Below are 6475 nucleotides of genomic sequence, written 5' to 3' on the forward strand. Positions count from 1 at the left end.
AGAAAATAAGAAAATAAAAATTTCTATAAGACAATAAACATAGTCTAAAAACACCCAGATAGAACCACTGTCCATGCGTTAATATATTTCTTTACAATCTTTCATCTATTTAATCTCTCTGTATGTGTTTATAATACATATCTATATATAATCTATGTTACTATTATTCATCTAAGATATAAGCTAAGATTGTTTAGAGAGCTCAGCCTTCTTTTCTTCTCCTTGCCATCTCATATACATGTGTGTGCACTTCTGACTTATTAGTGACTCTGATTTTACCCTTGTGAATTTGTAGCTGCTGCTGCCACAATTGCCTCTTTATCACTCTCTCATAGCTGCCCAGACCTTGCTATTATTTATTTATTGAAGTTCCAAAATATTTGTCAAAATCCTTATATTTTGAAATGTAGGAAAACTTTATAATTTAAAAATAAAATCAACCCTATTTTCAAACACCCATCTTCTTGACTTTCCTATTTGGTCTCAGCTCTGGTAAAATAATTCTCAATTAAAGGTCCCATTAATCAAGGTCACATCGAGGTGTCATTCCTCTTATTTCCCACGCATTTCTGGCCCTCATGCAGGAACTTGGGGCTGTTTGTGACACCACCCCCTTGCAGAACTTGCACAAACCTTGACTAACCTTCTGATAATGATCTTTCCCTGTTTTACATTCCAAGTAATACCATCATTCACCTTATTACCCAGACTAGAAATCTGTAGGCATCCAAGACTCCTCCCTTACCTTCATCCTACCATACAATTCCAGGTCCTTTAACCCAAGTTCCAAATTACTCCTAATAAATCTCTTCCTGTTCATTCCCTTCAATGTCACCCCAGTTCAAACTCTGTTCATGTTTCTCCTGAGTTACAACAGAAGCCTCCTCCTTGGATGGCTTCTCTCTGGCCCAGCCTTCCTTTCTTGCAGCTTCCATATGGCCTCTTTCAAACACCACTTGTCTCTACACTCGTTGCGTCTGGAGCCTTATATCTCTATCATTCAAAAATCTTCAAAGCTCGCTATCTCTCAGGCTTTCTTTCAATGTCCATTCCATAGTGCCTGAGAACCACACTAAAGCAATAAAGTGTGATTGCCACACCAGCAGCAACAGCATCAACATCACCTAGGAACTGGTAAAAGATGAATATTTCCAGGTCCCAGACAAGACCCTGCTGGTGGGACCTGGAGGTTGACATTTTACAAACTTTCCTGGTAATTCTGACACCCACTGAAGTTTGTGCAAAAAGAATGCCCTATTCAAATACATATTTCACTGGTTCTTATAACTATGAAAATTTACATCTATAAAGAACATTTGGGGGTTTTCCTTTACTCAAGTGAAGGCACTAATGCTCAAAAAGGATGTATAGAGTGGCCAGAATGACCAATGGATTTAGGAAAATGCCAGACTCAGCACCCCCATCAGTGATGGTTTCTACCATTCCATGCTGCTTCCCGGGCAATCCTCCTGCCTATAGTCAAAAGAAGTACCTTTGAATCCATTGGAGATTCTTGGTCATATAGAACACCACTGAGACAACTCACTTCTGCAGACTTTATGATCATAGAACAGAAGCCCACAACAAATATCAGAAAGTCATCAAAAATGACCATTACTCTGTGATGTATTGTTTTGTGTTTTTGGAAGTTTCATTATTATCTTTATTTCTTAATTACCTTCTTTATTTTACCATAAACCACAGAGATGTTGATTGCCAGTTTGGGCAGGGCAAGATTTATGTCCTCTATGCATCAGTAATAATAGATATAATAATATAATTACTAAGAAAAACACAGATCACAAGAAAATTATACAATAGGGTATTTGTAAAGTGTGCCAGGCAATTTTATATGCTGCTTAGAGGCATCAGGATTGGTTCAACCATGCTTGAGGGAAATTTTAAGAGATGTATTATCATTTTAAACCATAAATCTATTTCTTAGAATTTTTCCGAGAAAAGTACTTCCACATATGCACATGGAGGCATAGAACAAGGAGGTTCCATGCAGGTATTCTTATAAAAACAACAGTAAGTGGGATAACTATTAAGTTAACTAAAGCACATTCATCTTAAGCAATGCACCCCCCTATTACAATTGAATGAAGTCCTTTTATATATTTTGATGGGAAAATCTCCCCAATACATACTGTTGCATTAAAAAAGAAAGCTATAGAATCCTTAAAATTTGTAAGAATTTATTTAAAACTGCCACCAAAAATGATTGCATGTCTATATTATATATCATGTGTATGTTAATACACAGCATATTATAGGGATACATATAAAAATATAAATAGTGGTTACATCCTTGGAGAGAACTAGAATCAGTTAGGAGGACTCTGTTTCTTTCTTTCTTTTTTTTTTTTTTTGAACTAAAAGATTATTATTTTTTTGTTGTTGTTATTGAGTTCAATTTGCCAACATATAGCATAACACCCAGTGCTCATCCCATCAAGTGCCCCCAGGAGGACTCTGTTTCAATGTAATATTTTTCTAGGTTGATGAATTCAGGTTATAATTAAGGAATTAAAATGAATTTTAAAAAGCAACTCCTTCTCCCACCCCCCTCAAAAAAAAGCTATGTTATATTAACCTTGGAGAGAGAGAGAGAGAGAGAGAGAGAGATGAAATATTCACACCCTTTTGTGTTAGACTTAGGATTGCCTCTATATATCTTATTAAGGAACTCCCCACATTCCCAGTTGAGAAGCCTATCCCTGAAGTCAAAATTTCTCCCCAGTGTATGCAAATATCTGTATATTTCTTGTTCTATTCATTTTGAAGCTGTATCGACAACTTTCTATATAGTCTCAAATGCCAGAAGATTTAGTCCTCCTTCATCAAGGTGGATGGAATCTTCATACCATGCCAGAAGTGTCCTTCTGCTCAAGGAAATTTAATCTTCATTTGAGATAACCTAAAGAAAATATAGCTACATCCACACACATTGGAAGTCCCTTTATGTTTCTTTTCAATATTATGTACCTACATCTTTTTCTCTCTTCCCTTCCATAGACCAGCCTGTCTCCTCACTTCAGAACTTCTGGGAAAAACAATAGCATAGTGCCACAAATCTGAGCTTTGGAATCCAAAATCCCAGCTCCTATAATGATCAGCTTTGTGACCCAGGGAAACCAAGTTCTCTGAGCATTATCTCCTTCAACCAGCAAATTATGAAAATGCCAGTTTAGCACACAGTAGACCCTTAACACTTTCTTTCCTCCAGATTATGTTCCTCCACCTTAGACCTCAGATCTCTGACAGATGCCCTCCTGAAACATCACTTATTAATTTTCTACCCCAAAACTCCAAAGCCTACTTGTTGTTCATAGGATAAATGATAATTCCTGTATTTTTTATTATGAGGACTAGTCTGGTAACTGACTCCAAACTTTGTTTTTCCCCCAAAACGCCTTTGGTGATCTCTGTCTTGGTTATATGAACCAATCTCTGATCAAGAGTATTCCAACCCTAACCTTTTCCTCTATTGTGTTTGACTTACCATAGTTTAATTTACATGCAGCAAAATGTACAACTCAGTGACATTTTATACATGCATACACCTATGTAACTACCACACAGTGCAAGCTGCAGAACATTTCTATCAGCCCAGAATGTTCCTTAATTCCCATTCCTGATTTATTTCCTTCACACTCAAAAATGAATCACTTTTCTGACTTTTATCCCATAGATTTGTTCTGTTTAATTTTGAATTTCATACAGATGGAACCAAACCATACATACTCTTTTGTGTCTAGATTCTTTTACCCATCATAAGGCATTTGAGATTCATCAATGTTGTTGCATGTGTTAGTAGTTTATTCCTTTTTATCACTGGATAATATCCCATTGGGCAAATATGCTACCATTTGTTTAGCCATTGTCCTCTTGATGGACTTTTGGGTTGCTTCCAATTTTTGCTGAAGCTTCATTAATTTTTGCAAACAAACCATCCCATCTGTTTTACTCTCTACTTCCTACCAGAGCCTTGCAGGTTTATTCCCCTCAAGACCTCACCCAAACCCACGTCTTTCCTGACCACAGAGAACCCCATTGCTGACTCCTTTTTTTTTCCCCCTGCTGCCCATGGTAATAGTGACTTCTGTTGTCTAGAACTATTATATATCAGAGTCACATGCTGCTTTAACTTAATTTCTCCCAAGATAGCATTCTCCACATTAGATGGAAATGTAGAACAAAGCACAGGTAGCATTGTATGTTTCCTTACATGCATCATAGCCTCTAGCACTATGCCATAGGCAATATTTGTTAAATGAAAAAAAATTAACTTCAAATAACTTTCGTCATAGCTCAATATTATAAAAATATTAACAAATTCCATAAACAACATAACTAATGGGTACCTGTTGTGAGCCAGATGCTCACACCTGAATTCCATTGCCAGCTTTACCTTTAACTAGCTAGGCTTACTTGACAAGTTACACAGCTACTCAAAGTCTCAGCTGCAGGGTCTACAAAATAATATAGGTTTTTATTGATACGAGGTTTATTTAAGGCACAGTGCTTTGCACAGTGCCAGGAACCCAAAAATGCTTAATAAATGGTGGTCATTATTATCTCATTTAATTGCTATTAATATCATTTAATTTCACTTAATTCCACAGATTTGGCAGCATTTCCACCACCATTTTCTATCCCTTATTGCCAGTATTAGCACAGCCAAGTATCTATTTGCTTGCTTTCTGCCTTTTTTCATTAACATGCAAGCTCCCTGAGGGCAAGGACTTCACTTCTTTTGTTAATCATTCTATTCTCATCCCTGGAAGAATGCCTAGTATACTGCAGATTCCCAATAAATATTTATTGAATATGTGACTGAATGAATATAATATCCATCATCTTGTGGGTGAAAGACTGAGGCTGAAAGCTTTGAGTTAACTTAGCAAGTCTTCAGGCTCAGAGGTAGACCCATCTTTGCTTTCCCCACCAAGCCACCTCTCTGCCTGTCCTTGGCCAGTAGTGGAGATCCCAGTACTCAACTAAAGAGTCTACCTAGTGATTGAGAGTTCTGATTTTCAGGAAGTTCTTTCTTCTGCTGAGGTGACAACTTTCTCCCTGTGCAAAATTATAGTGTCACTGAGTTGAAAGAGACTTCAGGTAAAGATCCCATGCCTGGGCACCCAGCAGTTCCTGTTTGCCTGTGACATGTCATGCTGGAGGCAGCATTTAATTCAAATAAGAAGTGACACCCACATCCTGGTGCCTCAGCTGCCAGCAAAGGGCCAGTGACAACTTCCATTACACAGAAGGGCGAGCCAGATGTCCTAGAAAAGCTTCAGCTTCTCAAATCCCATCTACCTAATTAGATTCTCTCCACAGAGTTAGCTGGATCCCTTCCTCTGTGTCAAGTCCTAAATTCTGCTTTAAAATGTGTGCTGCTTCAGTGCTATAGTCCTGCAAAGAAAGAGGTGCAGCTGATGATCAGAGGGACAGCAGGAGCTGAGTGATAGGAAGGATGAAGGGAAGGAGATTTGGGAGAGGGAAAAATGAATATTGAAACATATCCACTTCCATATTTAGCAGAAGATATTTGGTTTTAGGACATTGATTTGTGGGAAGTGTTCAACCTCAGTAAGTTTTCAGTTTTGGGGCTTAGGGGAAAAAATACTTCTTTCCATCCCAACCTTGGTCCTGTAGGACATTCAGATGTCTGACTTTAGAAAACCTTTACATGAAACAGTTATCATTAACTCCAATTATCATGGCCTTCCTTCTCTTCCTGGTTCTGAAAATTCTATTCCAGTGGTTAGAAAGCTCTGATCCCCAGTACTCAAGGCATGCATTAGCAAAAGTACTGCAGAGCTGCTGATGAGATGTGCTGGCAGCAGAAGACCTTTGAAAACAAAACAAAACAAAACAAAAAAAGAAGAGTTTTGAGATGGTCAAGAGAAGAGTTTGCACTGATTTCAGTCTTACTGATGATACAACACAGACATCAAACTTGTGTTTTTGTTTGTTTACATTCATATGAATTGGAACAACTACAAGTAAAGTACAATATAGGGGAAAAATGAATTTTGCTTTGAGTTTAGAGTAGAAATGATACTCCTGTGTTGAGCAGTATATTTCACATAAAGAGAAATGTAAAACACTATTGTCACCAAATTTTTAATATGGAATTCAAGATTTGTGAAAATAAGACAAAATTTTTTAAATGGAGGGAAATCTCAGAAAATCTGGGTCTTATATGAATGCCTTCTGTTCACAGTAGTCCATGATATGGCTGTCAGTAAACTCAAAGAGCACCTGTAGTTCCTATCAGTCACTGCCATAGAGGAAATGTTTTCTTGAGCCATGTGCAAGGCCCTGAAGAGGGGAAGCTGCAGACATAAATAAAATAGAACTTATACTATGGTGGAGGAGGAATTATGCTTATGCAGTTGCCATGGGACATGGTCTATAGTGATACACAGTGAACCCCTATAGAAAAAGTGGACTGGAGCACCCCAAG

The sequence above is a fragment of the Canis lupus genome, chromosome 22, assembly GCF_048164855.1.
Source record: "Canis lupus baileyi chromosome 22, mCanLup2.hap1, whole genome shotgun sequence".
Lineage (NCBI taxonomy): Eukaryota > Metazoa > Chordata > Mammalia > Carnivora > Canidae > Canis > Canis lupus.